Source organism: Leuresthes tenuis, unplaced genomic scaffold, assembly GCF_036924035.1.
Source record: "Leuresthes tenuis unplaced genomic scaffold, fLeuTen1.0.hap1 SCAF_9, whole genome shotgun sequence".
Classification (NCBI taxonomy): Eukaryota; Metazoa; Chordata; class Actinopteri; order Atheriniformes; family Atherinopsidae; genus Leuresthes; species Leuresthes tenuis.
The window spans coordinates 24,799,369-24,811,149 of record NW_027325363.1 but is presented as its reverse complement, the minus strand read 5'-3'; positions in this window follow the sequence as shown (position 1 = coordinate 24,811,149).

Here is an 11,781-nt window from a genome sequence, read left to right as displayed (position 1 = left end):
TTCAGTCATTGTCCTGAACATGCACAGGGTCAAACTTGATTGAGTGGATGATAATATTGAGGTCTCTTCCTCTTAAACTATTATGTACTATGCATATAGTATCCTGCTTATTGTACAACATTATTTCTAAGTTGAAGTTAAAATTTACAAGGGTATGCATTTTAGTTAAGGACAGCACTTATTGTTAACTGCACAACCCCAATTCCAAGTCGGTTGGGATGCTTTATATGTAAATAAAAACTGAATACACTAACATCATATCACAATACTCCACTCCCATTTTTGTCCAACAGAGTATTACAAAAACACAACAGTCCTGAGTCTGCTTTGTAACATTTTGCATTTCAGGATGCAGCAAATGTTTTCAGTTGTTGAAAGGTCTGAACTGCAGGCTGGCCGGTCCATGACAGACTCTTCCACTATGACACTATGTTGTGGTAATAGATACCGTATGCGGTTCAGCATAATCTTGCTGAAATAAGCAATGCCTTTCCTCAAAAAGTTGTCATATTAGTAAGAGCAAAAGTTGCTCTAAATCTTGAATATACCTTTCAGCACTGATTATGCTTTCCAGATGTGCAAGTTGCTGGTTCAAAAGGCTCCAACACACCCCCATACTATCAGAGATGCAAGTTTTTTACCAGAGCACTCACAACAACCCAGATGGTCCCTCTACTCTTTAGTTCAGAGGATGCAATACATGATTCTATAGACGAATTTAAAACTCGCCTGACCACAGAACAGTTTTACACCATCCATTTTAACTTTGGCCCAAAGAAAACAGTGTTTTTTTTGGATCCTGGTCACGTATGGCTTCTTTTTGGCATGCTAGAGCTTTACTCTGTATTTGTGGATGGCAAAGTGAACTGTGTTAACAGAATATTATGTCTTTAAGTGTTCCTGAGCCCATGCAAGAATTTCCATGAAAGCATCATGCCTGATTTTAATGCAAAGCTGCCTGAAGGCAGAAGATGAAGATGTTGGGCATCCATTATTGATTTTAAATTGTCACCCTTGTGTCTTCAGATTTTCTTTTTATGATATTGTGTGCTGTAGATGATGGACTATTCAAATTGTTTTCTGTTTTATTTTGAGGAACATGATTATGAAATTGCTCCATAACTTGTAGGAGTTTTGTGTAGAAAACCTAAACCTCTGCTACTTTTCTTCTACTTCTGAGAGACTTTGCCTCTCAAAGGTGCTCTTTTCTTTTAAAATACCCAATCATTTACTGACCTGTTGCCAATGAACCTAATTAGCTGCAACATGTTCTACCAGCTATTTCTTTTTAATACCACATACCTTTCAATTTCAATTCAATCCAGTTTTATTCATATGGGCCAATTCACAACAAATGTCATCTCAAGGTATTGGAATTGGAGGAAACAATTCAATCCAAGCCAATTATAATCCGATTTTAAGAAATGTATTAAAATCTGCAACAGTCCAGTTCATATAATGTTAATTTAAAAAGAATTGCTGAGGAAATGTATAGATTGCATCAGACGTTCTTTTTAATTCGGTCCTCCATCCTGAGTATGTGGGAGATGACGGTGGAGAGGAAAACTTCCTTCAAACAAGTAAAAACCTTCATCAGAACCAGACTCGAGAAAGGCGGCCATCTGCCTCAACCAGTCAGGGGTTGAGCGGAAACAGGGGTGAACAAACTTCATAACACCAGGCGAGGGATACCTGCTGAGAAAGAGAAACACAAGTTAATGACAACGGTAATGTCATATGTACATGGAATGTAAAGAGAGGAGAGTGAGAAAAGGTGCATCATGGGAGATCCCCCAGCAGTCTGGTATACCAACAGTATAGTATACCAACATAACTATGGGATGTTTCAGGGCCACCTGAGCCTGGTAACAAAAAATTCTTCCATTCCACTTTTAGAAACTCTAAGAATCACATGTAAACCAGCAGTTTGAAAGCAAAGTGCTCAATTGCAAAAATATTGAATCATGAGATCTTTAAGATATGATGGAGCTTGGTCATTAAAAGTTTATGTGAGGAGAATAATTTCAAATTCTATTCTTAGGAGCCAGACTTTTTTTTTTCCCCAGTCCCAGGTTTTTTTTGGGACATTATGCTGCCATCAAATTCAAGATGAGCTAATATTTTTCATTAAGTAGCAAAAAATCTCAAAATTGAATGTGTTTTCTCTGTTTTATTGTGCACAGAATATCAGTTTGATGCAAATCATTGCATTCTGTTTACATTTTACAGTTTTTTATTCATTTATTGGGATTGTACAATGACTTCCTTTGCTCAAGAGACCTGCATGTCAGTTTTTAGGGTCTTTGTTTTGTTAAAGTTTGTTCTTTGTTTGTTTTCACACAAGGTAGGTCTGAGCAGCATTAATAGCACAGAGTGATATAGACATAAGGAGTGTAGGAGAGAAGTTTTGTGCACAGTGATATATGCTGGAGTAAGTACACACAAGACAGACCATCATCATATAGTCAAATAAACAAAAATGTGAGGCAGATGTAATGCTCAGACTTCTTGCTTCTGTGCTCCTGATTTACTTCATACCACTTGGAATGTTTTTTTACTCCTGAGATATTCAAGCATTCATAACAAAGATCTCAACCGTTAACTTCAAAGGAAGCGTTTCTTGAAAAATAGTCCAATCTTCCTCCTTTTCCACAATCATAAGTCATGTCATTCCATCCTCTGTGACTATCTGTTTATCTCTGATGGAGGCCTCAGGCTGCAGCTGCAGTGATCCGTCACACAGGCTGGGATTATCACAGCAAGGAAAGAAGTCAGATTTTTCCAAATGCTTTAAAGCACAGGTCAGAGCTCACATTCTTCTTTCTGATTAATTTATCACGTGAAATTGTGGCTAAAATGGTTAGTCAAAAAGTACACACACATAAAACAGCCTTTGCATTTACACATCAAAGCTTTCCCTTGGCATCGCGATGCACTCATATCCATAACCTTCTCCTCCCCTCTGCTCTGCATCCCTTCTGCCATCAAACATCCATACAAATTTCCACCTTTTGCCACCCTATATCCATCCAAACACACAACAAACACTGAACACCACACCCCCATTTAGCCTGGACCAGGAGGAGGGAGGGGTGGGTCATGGGCCAGAGTTCAAAAAGAGGTCAACAGGAAATGGCTGTTCTCCCTGGCACCCAAGTCCTGACCCCAGCACCCCTCCACTTTTCTTTTCTTTGTCCTTTCACATGCTCGCTCCCTGACCATGTTGGCCTCACTTTTACTCACCTCCTCATTCACCTCCTCACGGGCTTGTTTGCCTGGTGAGCTTTTAAACCTCACTGTCATGTAAAGAAGTGCAGCTTTTGTTTCATTATGACCTCTGAGAATTAGAAATTGAACTTTGGTTTTCCGGAGATATTATTGTGGGAAAGAGTATATTTATCTTTATTTTTCATGTGGTTCTGAGCTGGATACCTCCTTTGAATTTCACATGACAAAATTTCACATGAGGTGCCTGTAGCACAGGAGGTTGAGTGGTTGTGTTTCAATTGGAAGATCAATCAAATAATTCATTTCAGGATCAGTGATGCCATAGTTATCAGTGTTTGTTCACCAAGAGAACTCTGAAAACTAAATGGTAAAATCTATTGTATCAACGTCCTGGAAAAAAACTGCAACCTAATTCATAGTATCCACTTAAAATATATTTTGAATATCTTAAAGAATATTCGTTTATCTTGAATTGACAAGATGAATGTCACTGCCTTCTGTCTGTGGTGAGTTTGAAGCAGCTTAGAGTCTATTTATGCTTGCATGGAGGTGTTAGTTTTTGACGCTTGCACCTCATGCGAAGGGAAGGATTTTGAGTATTCAAAAAACACAGGTTGACTCCCAAAACTCCCAAAAAAAAGCAACAAGTTCTACATTTGACATGGTAAGATTTTTAATAGGGAGTTAAGCTAAGAAGTGACAGTGAAGAAGAATAAGACAATAAATTGTTTTTTTTTTTAAACTTTTTTTTTACCTATAAGGGTATCTTGTAAGACGTAAGTACACACGACTCATATGGGTTTCAACATCACACATCATTTAAGAAGGTTTCCTTTAAAGTAACACAAGTTCATTTCGGCTGGCATAAACAAACATTCCATGGGGACATATTAGGGCAGAGGACAGTCTGCAAAAAGTCCCACTCAGAGTCTCACTCTACCTTAGGAACAGTGCTGATTGACTGAAAGCTAGCTCAGCAGATTTCATAACAAAGATGATGAAGAACCTAAAAAAAAAAAAATTAAAAAGAGGCACAGGGAAAATGCCCAGGACAGAAACATTTATTTATTGCATTTCTATCCATATACTCAAGACAGTTATTACGGATCATCAGAACAGAACATTCAGAACACCATTGCAAGCTTAGCAAACACAGATGGGGAGACAAAAAATAGATATTCTGACAGTTGCTGTAAAACGAACAAAAACTACACATTGTTTTCTTGCCTAGCTGGATCTGGCCTGTGATGTGGCACAGGCTATATTCTGACAAAAAGGAGCAACATGGTAAGACCTTCTTGAACGCTGAGCCCTTCCATGTATAGATGCTGCATCAATCTGATCACAGGTCTCCGTCATGGCTTACATTTTGATTTAAGGGCTTGGCCAACGATTGTAAACCTTCCATTACCATTCTGAGAGAAAAACCCTTTTTAGGGTTGGGTTTCAGAACGGAGGATTACAATAGAAGGTTCTAGACTGCAAACTGTGGGTGTTTATGAAACCACTTTTGGACCAAACGAGATAAGCGGAAAGATACATCGTCCCAGACAACAATGTATTGCATCTTGTCCAACCAGTTGATTTACTCTGTAGTGTATTCTGTTCTTAATAAAACTAATGCTACCACCCTTGGAAATTTTCCTGTGGTGGCCCGGAAGGGCCCAACACATGACGTAAAAGAAGAAAACATCATTTCAGAAAACACTTTCTTTAAAATGTTTTTTCTTTTTTTTTTGTGAGATGTTGTCTTATGAAAGTTAGCTTTGATTTCTTTTCAAGCTTATATGTTTTTAGATTTTGTGTGTTATATTTTCCTAAGTTTTCTTAGATATGTTTCTTTTTTATTGTGCTGTGTTCTTACTTTTCTTGTGTTTTCTAGTTTTTTATTTGTTTTTAGTTTAGTTGTATTTGTTTTCTGTTTTTGGTTTTGTTGTCTTATGAAACGTTTTTTGCTTTTGCTGTTGTATTGTTGACATTGATGTTGTTATTGTCCTAAAATCGAGCTTTGTGTGTGTGTGTGTGTGCGTTCTGCACTTCAGTTTTCCTTGAAATAATGTTTTTTCGACTGCATTACATCTCAGGCAAAAATAAAAAGGAACTGCACTCATTTTGGTCACACATCAGAGCTCAGACCTGTCGCATAATATCATTCATGATCACAGTCTCAGCTTTTGATTTGCTCAGGTGTATTGGCCAATTTTTCTCTCCATTATAGGATGAGATTTACACTTTATGTGGATAATTGGAACAAAACAGTGACAAATATATGTACTGTAGCGAGCTGTATGTTTTACTGCAGTAGAGTGTTAAGTTTTATTACTTTACTCCTATATGAGACATGTAATCTTAATTATAAGAAAATAAAAGAAAACAGAGCCTTTTTATGTTCAATATTCTAATATTATTGTTACTTAGATAGGATCATAATGTGACTACCATTTCAAAAGAGCTCCCTTGCATCAGTGCCACTGTGTTGGCCCTGGACGGAAGGTCTTCATATATATTGCACATACACATATTGCTACACTCTTTATAATGTTTTCACCATTTCAAGACTCCTACTGGTTTGAATAAGACCATTCAGGCAATTGAAGCAAATTAATACACATGTGTAACATGAAAATGTGCAAACCTGTGTTTGTCAAGCCTGAATTTATGTGTGTGCATATAAATATGTACAATCACGTGTTAACATAAAGGGTTTGTGTGTGTGTGTGGGAGGAGGGTTATTCTGGTGGTCATTAATCATTCAATTACACACCTGTCAGAGTTTGGACAAGTGGGAGAGATGGGGAGGGGGAGGGGGAGGGAGCGAGAGAAGTAAGGAGAGGGAGGAGCGGAGAAAGAGAAAGGAACAGAGGAATGCAGGAGGAAGGTACACTGCAGAGAGAAACTGAATGACTGGAGGGAATTTGGGAGCTCCAGAATGAATGAAAAGAGAGAAAAGAAAGAGAGAAAGTTTTATTGTGGGTGTGTGAACAAGCCGTGACAGAGGCAAGCTGTTGGATGGCGACGGCCCCTGAAAGGCTGCAGTGAAGACAAAGACACAAACATGTATTAGAGGCGACAAGTGACAGATGAGGACAATGCAGAGCAGGATAGTAAAGATGCAGTCGAAGTCTGCACATCATGCAAGCTGATTTAAGATGGTTGTAGAGCTTAGAGTGAAACAGAGCAGGACAGGTATGGGGCATTCAAAGTGCGATGTGGGAGAATAACAAAAGGATTCAATAAATTTTTTATCATCTTAGAACATGAGATACATCAAGGGAATGAAGCAAAGTACTCGGCTCACAGTAAAAAAAAAAAAAACAGTAAAAAAAAAATGAAGGAAACAACAACATCTTCAGAAGAAAAATCAGTATAAAATATAAACAATGAAAGTGATTGATGAATTAACCAGTAGACACACGTGCTTTTTTGTAGTTTCATGTCCAAATGATGAAAAAATTTCATAATAGTATAAGACACCTTTTAATTCCATCTTTTACAGTTTCATTAAACTATTTCCTGGTACTGCTTTATTCTGTTAAGTGTCATGAGGCTGGAGTTGATCCCAGTGGATATCAGGTGATTGTTGCAGTATACCCTGACAGATTCAATTCAATTCAATTCAATTTTATTTATATAGCGCCAGATTACAACAATTGTCATCTCAAGGCACTTAAGTAATATAGTCCAATTCAAGCCAATTGGAATTCAATTCATTGTAATCATAATCCAATTAATTCATATAGAGCCAATTCAAAAAATTAATATCCTAGCTAAGGAAACCAACAGATTGCACCGAAACTTGTCTTCAGTCCAATCTCCCGTCCTGAGCGTGCCTGTGGCGACTGTGGAAAGGAACGACTCCCTTTTAACAGGAAGAAACCTCTGGCAGAACCAGACTCAGGAAGGGTGGCCATCCGCCTCGACCAGCTGGGGTTTGAGAAGACAGAAAAGAGGGAAAAGAAGGGGGAAAAACACCATAACGCCATTCAAAGGATATCTGTTGGAACAGGGAAACATACGTTAATAATCACAATAATGTCACATGTACATAAAATCAATTGTGAAATTAAACAGGGGGAAAAAGAGAGCAAAGTGAGGAAAGGTGTGACAGATGAGGTCCCCCAGCAGTCTAAGCCTATAGCAGCTTAACTATGGGATGTTTCAGGATTACCTGAGCCATCCCTAACTATAAGCTTTATCGAAAAGAAAAGTTTTAAGCCTAATCTTAAAAGTGGAAAGGGTGTCTGCTTCCCGGACATTTACTGGCAGCTTATTCCACAAGAGAGGGGCCTGATAACTGAAGGCTCTACCTCCCATTCTACTTTTAGAAACTTTGGGAACAACAAGTAAACCTGCAGTTTGGGAGCGAAGTGCTCTGTTAGGAAAATACCTTACAATTAAATCTTTAAGATATGATGGAGCTCGGTCATTAAGAACTTTATAAGTGAGAAGAAGAATCTTAAATTCTATTCTGAATTTAACAGGGAGCCAATGAAGAGAAGCTAAAACTGGAGAAACATGATCTCTCCTGTTAGTTCTCATCAGAACTCTGGCTGCAGCATTTTGGATCAGCTGGAGGCTTTTCAGAGAATATGTGGGACATAGGAATTACAGTAGTCCAATCTTGAAGTAACAAATGCATGGACTAGTTTCTCTACATCACCCTGAGACAGGATGTTCCTGATTTTAGCAATATTACGAAGGTGAAAGAAGGCAGTCCTAGAAACCAGTTTTATATGTGCGTCAAATGATAAATTCTGGTCAAAAATAACTCCAAGGTTCCTCACTGTAGAACTAGAAGCCAAGGAAATACCATCTAGAGTAACTATATAACTAGATAATTTCTCCCTGAAGCGCTCAGGTCCAAAGAGAACAACTTCAGTTTTGTTTGAATTTAAAAGCAGACAGTTCTGAGTCTTTATGTCCTTAAGACAGGCTTGTAGTCAAATACAAGTTGATGGTTTAGAAGAGACTATTGCTGTTGTTAGCTTAGAGAGTTCGACTGGACAGTCTAAATATGAATCTGGTTCTGAGGATACTTCTAAAGCTGCTGTGTACATCAGTGATAAAGGTAGGAAAGATTCCATGAATCTTCTCTCCAATAGAAAAAATGTACTGTTGAAGAAGATCATGAAATCATCACTACTGAGAGTTAAATGAATACATGGTTCAATAGAGCTCGGACTTGCTACAGTGCTGAGAAACCTGGGATTTGTTCGTATTTTGCTCTTACTCCACATACAAGATATGTTTGTGATGTTTTGTATATATATGAGCATCTCCTCCTCATCCACATTGAAACACATACACACACACACAAAGTTTTAAGTGTGTATGTGTGTGTGTTTGTTACAGTCTCCATGTTTAGCTGCAGTACCTCAAATGCCTCAGGCCACAGCCATCTGTGCCCCCCTCCCTCCTCATTTCACACACACTCTTCTCTTGTAAGTGCACCCCCTCTTCTTCTGCAGCCGACGTCGCCATATATCTAATTTATGGCTTTGGTGAGTGTGTTACACACACTCATGTATGCATAATATATCACATGTGTGAAAGAACTGCGTGTGGGAGAGTCAGTGTGTGACATTATGTACTGACCAGTAAAGCCTAGACCGCAACTCTTTCATCAACACTCTTTTGCCCTGTGTGTGTGTTTGCATGGCCCCAATTGATGTGTGATTCCGTGTGTATCACTGCATATCTTTGTCAGTCTTTTACCGACTCCAGCAGCACTGCTAAAGTGTGAGAAGAGAAAGGGAATATGTGAGCATGTGTGTGTGTGTGTGTGTGTAAAGGCCCAGCTGTTTCTGGGCTTGACATCCACATGCAGGCAGAATGCCAGATGTCTCATTAAGCAAATTTGATTGGCTCTGCTGCTTAGGATGCAGCGGTGAGACGATTCCATATGTGTGTGTACATGACGCTGTGCGTGTACATTTACATAAGAGGCCCCCTGGATAACTATTTACATGTGTACATGCATGGTGTATATGCATTCATTAACCAGTGCTGTTATTTGAATTTACAGGCTGTTAGTTATAAAGTTATGACAAAAATAGCGAGGTAATACTTGTAATGGTTGGAAACTACAAGAGATAAACCAGACATGACTAGATATAAGTGTATTTAAGTGCTTTACAAATGCAACTTAGCTAACCACTTCAGCTTCTGTTTTATGTGCTCTCATTTCAACTGCAACTTCAAATCATTGCCCTTCAACTTCAGCTTCTTAAAAGTGCTTATTAGTCAGCTCTTGATTAGATCTCTTTAAGCGCTCCGTCTTGATCTGCAACATGACTTTCGTTCTATAACTCTTCTTCACCTCAGTTCCCTTAAAATTCCTCTTTGTATTCCAACTTGTTTAGTTCCTTCAGTTGCTTTCACGGTAACTTGAATTGCTTTTGGTCTTACAGCCTCAATAAAGAGTTTATTTCCTATCAGTGCAAGACCAGTCTAAATCTGAGTCTGAATCTGGTTTTGTTGAGTGCTTCCTCTTGTTAGTAGAGAATTATTTGTCTCAACTATCAACACGAAGTCATCAAAGGAAAATTCTTTAAAAAAAAATTCTCTAGCTTGTTGTTAGGTCATTGTTAAGCCTTCCCTCTAAAGCTTTTCTAACATATGCTGTGATTTGTTGTGTGAATGTAAATTAATCAGGATTGAACTGATATACTTTGAAGTTCAAACATCAATATGACGCCACTCAAGTCCTCAAAGTGGTTGTCCTCTGCTGGTAATTCAACTATTCTTTCTGTCAGTGTGCTTCTGTGATGTTAAAAAAATAATAATAATAATAATTTTTGTTAGTACAGTGAAAACTGGACCTTTAAGATTATATGTTATCGTGCTAGTCCAGCTGAAATAACTGCATTTCTCAAAGACAGACTAAAGAGCTGTCCAACCTAAAAATGCTGGGCACAAAAGTAAAAGGACTGTTGTAAATATTGTTTTAGTTCAAGTAAAGGTCGGATTCCACACCGGAAATTTGATGATAATAGTAGCATTACTGTCAAGTGTCACTTTCAAAGTGATTTGATTAACTTTTAAAAAAAAGAAAAATCAACAACCAAGGTCACATCCTCTCCTCTGTGGAGCAGAGAAATGGACTCCTCCAAGGCACTGCTTCACGCTGTTTTCTTACCATTCATATTCTTTATTTTAATTACAGATAAAGGCTCAATTATATGGGTCAGGATAATGCAGTTTTCCTCAAAAGGGGAAGGCTTTCATACTAAAGTGATGAATACTCTTCTTGTCTCTGTTACTTTTATGAAGGACCCTTCTGGTTTTCCATTACTTTGTCTGTGCAATGTACAGGAAAACAGCAGGTCATCAAAATCATTTCTGGAGCCTGGGTAAAGCTGAAATTCAGAGCATTCAGCGCTTGCTTGGCATCACTGTTTACAGAATATGATCACTCAGTCGTGTGGAGACTCACATTGTTATCCATACAGTTGTTAATTGTGGTGTTCTTAACACATTCAGATAAAGCAGTTGGGAGTCAAATTACTCATTACTCAATTTGGACTCAAACTGGCCATGGTGTGCTCCTCACAGTGTGAACTAGAGGTAACAGAGGAAGAAGAAAAAGAAGGTAGCAACTCTAGAGAATAACCACAATGTATAGTGTGCTTCTCATTTGTACTGGACACTAAAGCTTAAAGCACAGATAAAATGTACAGAGCTGCAAAGCTGTCCAAATCACCACTCAACATGAAATCAATTTTCTGAATTTCAGCTGAATTGTTTGTCCATCGTTTTGGTCTGTAACGTAATGCCTTAAAACCAGGGCCATTTAGCCACAGATCACAGTGGAGTCATAGCTCTTATATTACTAGGACAAGGACCAATTAACCCAATTAAATGGCCTAGTCAAGCTGTAACTGTGGCATGACTTACCAATGTATGTAAAGACTTCAAATGCAGTTTCAGTGACTATTGTTGCTACAAATATTGTGACAAAGTAAACAACTGTCTGATGGAAAAAGGGATGCTGAATCAGTGTTTGCTCAAAAAAAGAAGAAAATAACTTTTGTTATCCATTTCTGAGAAGTGGTTAGCTTGACTCACCAGTCAGACCTCTTTCCTGATATCCCAAACTGAAGACGCTTTGACAGCCGTCTACAGCAGGTGAGAAATTGAGTATTCATATGTATGTGAAAACATAAGTATACGAAGTCCCTTTAGACTCCCAACACATGCGGTATGTCAAATAATCTCTGTATGTGGTTATTGTTGTTGTGTGTGTGTGTAATAGAGAGAGGAAGAGTGAGGAAACGTTCAAGAGCAGATTTACTCTTGTAAACTGAGGTAAAAGCTGTACATCTCAGATGTGGTGTAAGGCTGTCCTCTAGTGGCCTAATCAAACAACAGATGTTTTTAGTGTGAAGATGAGAGGCTGACATAGTCTTTAGTCTTCAGTGTTAAAGTTGTTTTATTTATTTTTCAGTAAAAGGTTTTTAGAAGCTGGACAGCTTAGCCCAGAGAAGAAAGGCTCCTATTCATTCAAAGATATTCATTTTGAAGGTTCCCAAAGCAAACTCCAAAGCAGGCATA